Source organism: Podarcis gaigeae (genome assembly GCF_964106915.1).
Source record: "Podarcis gaigeae genome assembly, chromosome: 15".
In the NCBI taxonomy this organism is placed as follows: Eukaryota; Metazoa; Chordata; class Lepidosauria; order Squamata; family Lacertidae; genus Podarcis; species Podarcis gaigeae.
The window spans coordinates 27,853,764-27,865,998 of NC_139692.1; the positions used below are offsets into that span (position 1 = coordinate 27,853,764).

At 41.8% G+C, this 12,235-nt stretch overlaps 1 protein-coding gene across 8 annotated transcripts in view; it reads left to right on the forward strand.

The window, feature by feature from the left end:
* Positions 1 to 422: 422 nt before the first annotated feature.
* Positions 423 to 12,235, forward strand: part of ZBTB44 (zinc finger and BTB domain containing 44) — a 35,063-nt gene continuing 23,250 nt past the window's right edge. Inside the window, exons 1-3 of one of the 8 annotated variants that reach the window (XM_083714548.1) lie at positions 2,937 to 3,435; positions 7,815 to 7,955; positions 9,752 to 9,832. The gene's annotated coding sequence lies outside the window, so the exon portion shown is untranslated. Of the gene's footprint in view, positions 641 to 2,863; positions 3,436 to 7,814; positions 7,956 to 9,751; positions 9,833 to 12,235 lie in introns of those variants that run through there. The other 7 variants (XM_083714552.1, XM_083714549.1, XM_083714550.1 and 4 more) reach the window with 7 other exon arrangements.

The following is a 12,235-nucleotide window of genomic DNA, read 5'->3' on the forward strand; positions in this document are numbered from 1 at the left end:
TAAATCAATAGGCACAGACACTCGTGTATATTACTAAATCTGTTCCTTGTTCGACAAGTACACTTTTATATACACCGTGTACTTCCTCCATCATGGAAGATTTCAGTTCCTCCTGCTCTTTGCTTCTGTCATTTTAACCACAATCACTTATAGTCTAGACTACCATGTTGTGGTGGTGAGAGGGAAGACAGGCCAAGGGAGATATTTTTCAGAGAAGAGCCATTGAACAACATTACTTGCACAACCGTTCTATAATCAGATTTTATTCAGATTGTGAATTAAAAAATTGTGTTCATAAGGAATGTGGCGAAGCACATGCGTCCGCAACTGGAATGTTCTGCCTTGACAACTGTGGACAGAATGGACATGTCCAATAGTTCTGAGGCAGTTGGTCATAATGGGGAGCTGGTTTATGATGGGATTTGACAAAGAGCAGTTTACCACTAGCAGGACAAGGAACCTCTGGAAGTGTGTGACTGCCTCTTTTGAATGTTGGAAAACACTGGCCAGGCAAGTTAGGAATTGTGGCAAGTGAACTTAATAAGGCTTAGTACTTACAGAAAGAGGTAACGAAACCAAGAGAATTAAAAGGCCAGGAACCCTCTCAAAGAAAAACAAAGAAGTCCGGAGGAAAATATTGGTAAGCCATTTATTTACTTTCCTCTCCCTTCAAAACAGACCTGTAATGTTTGCATAATGCACAGCTAAAAGATTTGGTGCCCAAATTATGGTGATGGCAACCAGTTTAGATGGCTTTAAACACTTGGACATCTTGAAATGGGCAGAAGCTGTGCCGTTCTGTTTCCTAAAGAGTTAATGACTCTTGTTACTTTATTTAAATTAATTGCTATCACTGAACTGGATTGCTATTTAATTGATTTATTGTAAGTTTTTTTATTATATACTGTAGTATTGCTTTGAGGTTTTATTCTACATTGGTGTTACACAATTATGTTACTGGCATGCGATATATATTTTTCTCCAGAGGCATGGCCAGATTAGCCTTTACAACAAAAGCAGCAAAAAGTCTTGCCAAATCTTGGAAACCAATGTATTTATTATGGCATAAGCATTTGTGGATCAGGGCCTATGTCAGCAGATACATGTGTGGAGAGATAAATAAATGTATATAAAAACCTTTAGAATAAGGAGCTGAACATAATTCATCTCTCCATCACAAACTGACACAAATTCTTTCTTCTTTTAAATCACAATTCATTTCCAAAAACTCCTGAAATTGCACCCAATATTACGTGGTTGGACAAGCTCCTGAACCTTTCAAAACTTGAATGCATTATGAAGTATGTTACATTTCAACGAACTCATTATCTGTCTGCTTACATTCTTCAACTCTTCACACTGTTGTTAATCATATCTACCCAACTGATCTCAGATTTTTAGCAGCCAATCTAACATCAAAATGAAGCATTATTTCTTCACTGTGCTTTGGTTTTACATGCATCTGTTGCCCTCGTGGTGGGTTTTGATCTTATGTATTTACTCTTGTACTGTGGTTAGAAAATCCTCGCCCCGCCCCCATGTTCCCAAACATAATTCCTCTCCTGAGTTGACATGCTCAGGATTGAACAGTTAAACAGATATTTATTATTTATAAGTTGTTTATGTTTAGGGTGAAGGGTGGTTAATAAAATATAATAAGAAAGAATAAAGAAAGGATGATGTGAGTTTTAATTTGTTTTCTATTATTATTTTATCTTTTTAACTTTCAAGTTATTTTTGTTAATTGTTCAGTGACAATTTTATTGTTATATCCTTTCTTTAAACTCCTTTGAGGGTGTTTACAATCAACCAGTGGGACCAGTTTACCTGCAAGATCACCTTGCCCTACATGTGCCCACTTGACCATTTCAATCAGCAGAATTGGCTACTACAGGTGCCACATAATACCCATTCCACATTCGGAACATCTTACAAATGCAGAACTCAATTGTTTAACATGGCAGGGCCTACACTTTGGAACTCACTGTATATTGAGATTAAGGAGGCGCCTTCACCTTACTCTTTTTTTGTGTGTTGGCCTGCTAAAAATATTCCTGTTTAGGCAAGCCTACCCAGATGCTTAGGAAGTCGAAGTAATTTTATTCTGTTTTGTATCCTTTAAAGCAATATAGCAATTTTTTCTTGATTTTACTGTTTTGGGGTTTCCTACAATCCAGCGGTGTATGAATTTTATGAAATTAATAATAAATCATAAAGCTTATGAAACAAACAAACCATTTGAGGGTTTTTAACCACGATCCCCACCCCCAAAACCCTCCTAAAGACTTGCCTACTCTGGGTTACGCAGCGTGTATTGGGAGTTCCTTGTTAAATAAATTTTGAATTAGGATTGTCAACCTGCCATCCTCTCTTCCCTCCCCGGGCTTCGCCGTGAAACCCTGAAGTTGGTCCCGCCGTTCCCAATGCAGTTTACCCCCCTCCCCACCGAGATAAAAATGATTTTAGGCTCGCAGTGATTTGAAATCACCTCAGAGTGAAGCTTTAAGAGGGGAGAAGAGCCTCCTATTACCACAGCCGAGGAGCACTGTGGTAAAAATTAAAATAAATATAAATATATAAAATAATTACACCGCAAACATTTCTCAGGGGATACGCCGAAAGATAAGCTTTATAGCGACTCCACCTCAGGAGGCCCGGTACTCGCGGCTCGCCCCCGCCCCTCGACAAACGGAGCGCGCGCCGCGCGCGCGGACGCGACGCCAGACGCTTTTCCCTCCGCCGCCTCCCCCCTCCCCAACCTCCTGTTTTGGCCCCGCCCTCTCCGACCACCGCTCGTGGCCCCGCCCACTGCTCTCCGCCAACCCTCCCTCCCGCTTCACAACAGCCGCCGCCACCGCGTTGCATTGTGGGACACAAACAAAGTGCCCGGCTAGGCTAGGCTGGCTGGCGTGGAGGGAGGGAGGGAGGGAGGCAGGAGGGCGGGGGGAGGAGGAGGAGGAGAGCTGTTCTAGCGCCTGGGCCCCGCGCGCGCGCCAGCCGCCCAGCCAGCGCGTGAGTGGCCCCGCGACGCCGCCTCCTCTAAGATCAACCCCCTCCCCTCCGCCGCTTCACCCCCGGCCGTCTGAGAGCGCCTGCGTAAGGGCGCGCGGGCCTCGCTTGCGCTCCCTCCCTCCCCCCTCCCTTTTTATTATTTTGACGCCCGCAGCGCGAGCCCAGAAGAACCAACGGCTGAGGGGGCTAGTGGCGGCGACGGTGGCCGCCATGGCCCAGCACGGGCCTAGACGCGGGCCCAGATAAGGGGGCGGAGGAGGAGGCGCCGCCGCCGTCTCTGGGCCCGGGGAAGGGTACGGAAAAGAAAAGCTCGGCCTCTCACACATATATTTATATATACAGAAAGTCGTATATATTTATATATATATCTACATATATACACACACCGACTGGGCCAGGAGGAGAGGGCCTCGCCAATTGCAGGTAATGGGGACTTAAAAGAGGTTGGCGGGGGTCTGTGGGTGGGTTTGGGATTCGGGAGGAGGAGGAGGGGCGGGTGGAGGGAAACACAGAAGCAAGCCCCGCCCCCTCGTTGCACTTGCCCCGCCCCTTCTCTAACCCCCACCCGCGCGCTCTGTGACCCTCCTTGGCTGGTACCCCTCGGCATCCCCCTGTCCCCGCTCGCCTCCTTCCTGCGTGAGATTTTCCCGCCCTGTCGCTTTCCCTCCGCTGTTTGTGATTTATTTACTTGGGTTTTAGGTAAGGGGAAGGCCCCCCCACCCCGCCAGAATGTAATGGGAAACAAAAAGAAAGGAGCCACGTGGGGTGGATTGGATAAGGGGGATAAGCAAATTTGGATACATTCATGTATTGCATGGTTGCACACAAACACAGCCTAGAAGTATGGCTGCTTCACCAGCATTTATTCACTTGTTTATTATTATTATTATTATTATTATTATTATTATTAAAAATGCATACAAGCTTCTCCCATGCCAATCATTCCCAACAATAACAATAAGTCTACTCACTATTTCCTACAACAAGGCATCTTCTCAATTTATTCCTGATAGTGGCTTTGCCTCTTTCTCTTGCTCCCCCTTAGTTCCTTACCCATTAACTGTTGAATAGACCAGCATTGCTCAACCTGGTGCTCTCCAGTTGTAGTTGGATTTTTGATCCTGTCACCCCTGGCCAGCATCGACCAATGGACAAGGATGATGGGAATTGGAGCCCAGCAACATCTGGAGGGCAACAGGTTAGGAATGGCTGTAATAGATTGTCTTGGCATTGCTTCAGGTTTTTATCTATTTTAAATATCATTGTCAGTTCCCTGAGGTTTGCCTTGCTGTCTGTCATTTATCCACCCTGCTTTCCTTTCTCAGATTTTACAGTGGTAGCAGTCCATAGTTTAGCCATCCTTTCCTTGTGTCACCCCTTAACAGATTTCCCATTCGGCCCTATTGCACTTACGCTTCTATTTTTAAAAGTTGATCTTATGCCTCTTTCAATTTCGTATATTTTCTTAATGGCTAATTTTATTTACACTGTGATGTAGATCACATTTGCTAATCCACAACATAAGCATCTGTCACCTGTTGACAAAGTAAGACTTTTTAAAATACATCTTCTGTTCTTAAAACCTCACTCTTTGTGCAGCAATTCTTACATAATTTCTTCAAACTCCATTTCCTTTACATATTGACTTCTGTCACTTTCCTTAAATATGCCACAGTGCCCAGCAGACCTTTAGGCAGACATTTTGGGGTAATGGAAGGTTACAGAATATAAGGGAAAGGCAACATAAGATTTTTTTAAAAACCGGAACACTGGAAGCTAATCGAAGATTTTAACTGACTTATTTAGTAGAATAGTGACTGCACAGACATTTGTTTAAAAACAAGCAAGTAAAAACCCAGAAGATTCTGGGAAGTATCTAATCTGTTGCTCCTGTACAATCATTTCCTATGTAACTCTCCACCTCATTCCCTTCAAGTTACTTCTTTCCCTGTCTTTTCTTAACACCATCTCAATTCTCCTTCATCAACATTACTCTATTAAGGTATAGCCTTGTTTCCCTTTTTTCTCTCTTCGTACAAACTGGGACATCTCACTACAGAAAGTTGATTGTTATTATTTTGGTCAGTGACTCTTTGTTGTAAGGTGTTTAATTTTTGCATGTACCTCTAGATAAACTACCATAGGCCAACTGACGGTATTGAACTTGTGTAGAGATAGCTTGGAATCAAATCTCAACTCTTGACTGGGGATGGCCTTTTATGAGATTCTGTTTCTTTTCACCAATAGTCTGCTTTACAAGATTATTGTGAGAAAGTAAGGATTCTAATCTGTGCAGCATTATCCTTTGTGAAGTTAGGCATGTGGATTCTCATTAAAATCAGTAGGTATAAGGTTGTCAAACTGCATTGGATTTTAGCCTTGATTTATCAGAGGAGGGAGACCAACATAATAAAGGAACAGTTGGGTATGTTTAACCTGGAGAAGACTGAGGAGATATAGGACAGCTACCTTCAAATATCTAAAGGGCTGTCACATGGAAGATGGAGAAAGCTTGGTTTTGTTCCTGCTTCAGATGGTAGGACCTGAACCAATGCATTCAAGTTACAAGAAAAGAGATCCTGACTAAACATCGGGAATAATTTTCTGACAGTAAGAGCTGTTTGACGGTGGAACAGACTGCCTTGGAAGGTGGTGGACACTCCTTCATTGGAGATTTTAAGCAGAGGAGGGATGGCCATCTGTCATGGGTGCTTTAGTTCCTGCATTGCAGGGGGTTAGACTAGATGACCCTCAGGGTCATTGGCTGATTGAAGTAAAATCTTAATTTATTTCACCAGATGCTAACAAGCCCACATTAGAAGCATTATTGTGTTTAAATGATCTCTCATCCAAGGAGAAAGCACAGGTGGACTAAGAAATGGTGTACAGTGGTACTTCCAGTTGTGGACAGGATCCGTTCTGGAGGTCCATCCGTATCCTGAAGTTTCTGCAACCGGAGGCGCTGCTTCTGCGCATGTGCATGGCATGTAGAGCACTTCTGTGCATGCGCAAACGTCGAAACCTGGAAGAATACTTCTGGGTTTGCTGCTTTCGCAACCCAAAGTTTACGTAACGTAATCCAAAGGTCTACTGTATAGACTTTCCTTCCTAAAGATGATTGCAAATAAGACTGGCCACATTGTGGTAATTGATAAAAAATAGGGGGTTGCTTTCTCCTCTGTGTTTCACACCTTTGCCAGTGAACACATTTTGTTGCCCAGTACCAAATTGGTAATTCACAAGGAAAAAAATGTGCATGTGCAGTTTTTGTTACTTGAGGTAATAAGATAATGGAGCCTCCATTCCGGAGAAATCTGCTGGTAAACAGGGGAAGGTTTTGACCATAGTGTTGCAGGTTAAAAGTTCAAATCATGCTTATTCTCAGGGTTTCCCTATGTCTATGCTTGCCTCCAGGTTGGGAAAGGTATAGAATGCTCAACTTTGCTCAAGGTAGCATGTGTGTTTACATGTAACATTGTATGGATAAGCCTCTGTGTGCTTGAGTGAAACATTGATTTTGTATCTCCACCCACCCTCTTCATCCTCCCACATGCCCAGGATGGTTTACCACAAACTGTGGTTAGTTAGGCAAGCCAGTTTTATAATTCATGATTTGAAGCAGGTTGTCTAGCAACTAACCATTGCTTGTTGTAAGCCACAATTCCCAATTTGTGTGCAATGCTAAGCCAAATTAACTTGGTAGAAGCCCTCCTCCCAGCCACGTGTGAGGAGAAGGGCTCAAGCTTGGCTCAAATTTGTAAAGGCTTGTCCTCATAGCACTCAACTGTGGTTTAGCATTATGTGCATATTGGGCCAGCTGTGAGCATTTGATATGACTGCTTAACATTCTGGGGCACATTTGCATCAGGAAATGTCCTATTGAGGGATAAATTTCAAGGTTGGCGCTAAAGTGGAAAAGGTTACCGTAATCCACACCTGACTTTGTTTCACAACCCAAATATTTCTCTTCCTATATGCCTGTTCATTTGTGTTCTTCCGCCAAGAAGGAAGCAGGGATGGTGTTCTTGGTCTCACAACAAACCTGTGCAGTAAGTTGGACTGAGAGATGGAAATTAGATACTGGCAGCTCAGTGAGTTTCACAGTTAACAAGTATTTAATTAAATATAAGAAACTCGGATGCCATTGTTTATTCTCAAACCACTACATCACACTGGCTTAAAATTATCATGGAAGCAAGGGAATTAGTGTACATAGTGTAGTGGCTATAGAGATAAGTTACAAATCAGGAGGTCCCTGTTTCATTTATACCCTCTGCCATGAAATGGTTAGGTGGTATAAACGCACAGATTCAGTCCTCCCCATCTATAATATCGAGAGGGAGAATATACTGATCTACCTTGCAGGGTTGTTGTAAAAACTAGATAATGCATGTGAAGCATTTTGAACAATTAAAAGGGCTATACATATCTACTGGTGGTATAACTCTGAACCTTATCGTGGTAGAAACAATTCAGGTAGTAGTAGTATTTTGGGATGCATGCCTTGTTAGTTGGTAGTCTTGTGCATCCGTATTCAAAATTATTCTAGAAGTTCTTAGATTGAATGAAAAGTAAATAAATAGTGCTCTTTGTTCATAATGGATCTAATTAATAGTTCCATAGATCAACTTTGTGATCAATGCAATTAATCCACTGATTAGCAGCTAAGAACTTATTTCTGGTGAAATTCTAAGGCACTTAGTTCTCTAAGATTTGGGATAAAATGTGATGGTATTACTGCTTGCTTTTATGTAGATAGTGCAGGTTATATAAAAGTAAGTTTGTGCCCCTTTTCTGTACAGTAGCCCATCCATCTAGTACTGCTACAAAAAGTAGAAAGGCACCTGTACCAAACTGAAGTGGACAGCTCTCTTCTGCTTATCTTGCTGTGGCTTTGTGCGGCAGGCCTGTTGTCTGTGCCAAACAGTTCCCAAAGCAGACAGGTGTGTAAAACTGCAAACCTCAGAATGTTTACCAGGAGTCACACTGGTCTTGGTAAAAATAACCTTTTCCTAACGCATTTACCTGAAAGTAGGTTTTCATGTGATGAAATTAGAGCAGGTACTGCTTGAGCAGAAATAGGCAGCTTGCTCAGCTATTTAAAGTGGACCCAATCTGCTTATTTCAGGTATTAATCTAATTTGAATATGACAGCTATTATTCTCAGCAACAAGCTACAGTTGGTAGAGGTGTTTCTTTTAATCATTTGGTTGTTCCCATTAGATAGCAGCATCCCAGTTGGTTTTTGCAAAACCTCAATATAGTGCACCAAAATCAGTTCAGTGTCTAGCAGCCAGCAGTTATAGCATACTGTAGGTTTTCAGACTGCTCCACAGCTACAGAAGAAAGAAGAGCAAGTAAAAGGGATTTGGGAGCTCATGCCAAGTTGATTGTCCTCGTTTGAAGTATCATATCACATTTGAAGGCTTTTATAATTTGACATTCAAGAAACTTCTGTTTGAGATAATAACATGAAGTAGCTGCCCTATTACCGATCAAATGAAATTTACCAGCTTATTGAAGTTGTCCTTCAAAACAAGTTACCCAATTTTGGATCTTATAAGATGCTTCTCCCTGTACCACCCTCCACCCCTAGGTTAGAGTTAGACAAAGCTGGATCTAGTTTTTGGAAAGTTAGATATCTAACCTGCTTTAGTCGTTCTGTTGGGGTGAAATAACAAAGGTTTTATGTTCAGTCGTGTATATTATGAGCCTTGCAAATAACTTCACAAAAGTTACTAGCCTACAAAAAGCCACGCTATTGATGTACTGTACCTTAATATGAGCCACTTTTTTTGAAGGAATCTAATCTTAAACTTTATAATACATAGGTTTATTCTGGGTTTGCAAGGTTAAGAAAAAAGTTCCATAGTGGGAGGAGGGGATGTGGGCCTTTTCACCATAATAAACTTCAAATAAACATACTTTGCATAGGAGGCCACAGTTACTTGGATTCCTTCCGTAGATTCTAATTGACAAAAAACAAAAGAGTAATTCTTTTTGTGCAAACTGACAGTTATATGCAGTAAAATGTATGAGTTCACAGATGAACATCTTACCTTCTCTTCCCTGGTTCCATTTAATTTGAACCAGGGTTTTCTACCATTGAGACCAGAAGTGATTTACAGTGCTAGAGCTTAGCCCATGTACATTGAAGTAATACGTTGATGTCTCTGAGCATTAGTAAACTGTTTTTTTCTTCTATGGTTCTTCTTCCCCCACTGCCATTCTCTGCTTTACCATAAGCAGTCTTGCACAGCCCTGAGATAAGTTACATGCAAAGGCAGTTTCCAGGCTATTTCTTTTAAGGCGTCAGCAACAAATGCAAATAGCTAATTAAAGCTCACTTGTCACCTTTCCCTATGGCTCAGGGCAAGAAAAAGGTAAATAGATGGAAGAGCTCCTTCCAGAGACAAATACACACCCAAAACTGCAGCCAAATCTGCCAACTCAGTCATTATCTTCATTTGCCAGGTCTTGAGTCACACATAAAAAACAAACACAGCAGAGCAACACATCTGAACTCAGCAGTTTTTCTAAGACAGTCTAGTTATGTTGCTGTGTCGATCAGTTCTGCAGTACTAGGGGGACAAAACTTGGGGTGGGGGGTCTCTAAAGATACTGTTTTGTTCAGACAATTGACTAAAAATTGACTTGATTTAGAAAGGGTGAGGACAATGCCAGGTACTTGTCTTGTTTAAACTTGAGCAAGATTCCTCAAAGTCATTTCCTTTTACAGAAGTGGCTTACATAAGTTGAATGGATGGGTTAACGAATGCATACACACCTTGAACATCTGAGCACAGAAGCCCAAAAACAGGTAACAGTGGGAAGCCGCAGGGGAGAAAAACCACTTTTGGGAAGGTAACTTTTCAGAGGCACAAATAAGAAAAATTGAAAAGTTTTTTGGGGGAAATTAAAAGCTTCATAAGAAAAAATTAAGTCAAACAACTGCTGCAATTTACAGCTCAATAGATAATTTTAGAGGCTGGACTTCATGGTCTCACTAGGGGAGATGGAGATCCTTGTATGTTGCTCCACTTGTGAAGAAGACAACTGATATATTCATTCTCTCCTCTTGTAAATCCACGCTTTACAACTATTTCTTGATTTCTGATATGTTAGCTCAAAAACAAAACTCATGCTTGCCAAGCTTGTTTGTTTTGGTTTTTTTAAAAAAAGAACATTCTAAAGAGCATGAGTTTTCATTTTAAACTCACTTAAATCATACATAACCATCTAGAGTAGACCAATAGGCGCAAACTTTTGCAGACTCAAGACCCGCCATTAACTCAAATGTGCATTTGGGGATCCATTTCTTAGTCTTCTACCAGCAGTACTGGTAGAATAAAATGAGCATCTGTAACCTTCCCATGCTTGGCTGGCTACCTCCTGAATATAAACATATTATAGAAATAATATGATAGGAAATTTGGCAACCAGCATCAGTCCTGGTGGGGTGCAGGTGCTAACATGGGGGTCGTCTCCCAAAATCTTCCTGGTCATTTTCCTGCTTCCTCCCTCCCCCCAGCTGTTGGACCCTAGACTTTGACCTCGGGTTCCAGCCATAGCTGCATGATAACAGAGCCACTGCAAAATTACTACCCAAGTAATCCACTTGAAATGAAAGTGCACACTGTCTTTATGTATTTCATACAGGAGTGAATCTGGGCATCTGCCATACATATTGTTTCTGCAATATAGTAACAAGGTCACACTGATAACAGCCTCTTACTCTTCTCACTTGCATTAAATTTCTGCATTAAGTAAAAAATGAATGTTTGAAAATATAGTTGTGGAACATACTTTTAAAAAGTTGGAGCTTGTCTCAGTTGAAACAACCCTTCAGTTTCCTAAGGTCTGTGAAGCTTAAAGTGAAAGCTCACAGTTGAAAGGTGCAGATCTTTCAGTCACAGGTTTTGAGCAAAAAAAAAAAAAAGCTTTCTGCTTTCAAAGATACTCTTGACTGGAATGGAACAGGATAAATCAAATAAATGCAAATAAAGGATAGCTAACTTTACCATTACTACCAGACTTGCTACTGAATAAGTATGCTCATATTCTATTGAGCTCAATTGGGGCTTACTTCCAGGTAAGCAAGCATAGGATTGCAGCTTCTCATGATACTGTTGAAGAGTTAAGTGTTTTTATAAGGTTTAATTGAATATCCGAATGTATTGCTGCTGTTTAATCTACTTACATTTAGGGATATTTATTTTGGAACTTGTCTTTGAAAATGAACTGGTTCTATTTGCAGCCTGAAGAGTTAAACAGGATTCTTGGAGAGGTGCAGCCATCAACTTACATGCTTGAGCCTTGCCCTTCTTGCATAATAGCAGCTAGCCATAGGGGATAGACTGGCTGGGTTCAGGAAAACGTTGTCGTTGTAAGAGGAAGTGCTTCTGCCTGCTTTGAAGGAGGCAGTTGGAATTATAACAGCTCTGGACCCCAAGGGGTATAACAGCTGTCAGCCCATCACAAATAATCCCCTTTTGGGGTAAAGTGCTTGAGTGAGTGAAGACTGTGTAACTAGGGTCTCTTGGATGAAACTGATCTTCTGGTCCAGGAGTGTGGAACCTAATTCAGCTTGATGACCATAGTCCCTTGTGATGCAACCTTCTGAGGTGTAGCAAAGGTGGATGCAGTCAGACACCACTCTCCATCTGACAATCAAGAGTTATTGCCACAAATCAAGGACATATTCTAGCCAGGCAAAAGCACTAGAGGAAGACCAGTGAATGAGTGGGAGTGTGAGACTTGGGCAGAGTTCTGAGCACTGGGTAGACAGGGCTGAGGTTCCACACCCCTGTTCTAGGCCCATTTCAATATGATTTCAGGCCTGGTTTTGACATGGAAACTGTTTTTGTCACTTAATGGATGACGTAAACTGCAAGATAGGGGGAGTGTGACCATACTGATTCTTCTCAACGTCTCAGCAGCTTTTTATACCATCAACCATGGTATCTTTCTGGACTGACTAGGCAGGGTAGGAGCATAGTGGTGTAGTATTCCAATCCAGTCTGCATGGCTTATACCAAAGGTCTTGCAAGTTGCCACTTATCCGCCATGTTATTTAACACCTTTTTGAAACCAGTGTGAGAGGGGTTTGCAGTTAGGTGTCTTCAGTATGCTGGTGTCTGTGTTTCCTAAATTGGTCTAAATCAGATGGGGCAGTAGAAGAGAGCTGATTCATCTGGTTGTAGTAATCAACTAGGCGAGAGCA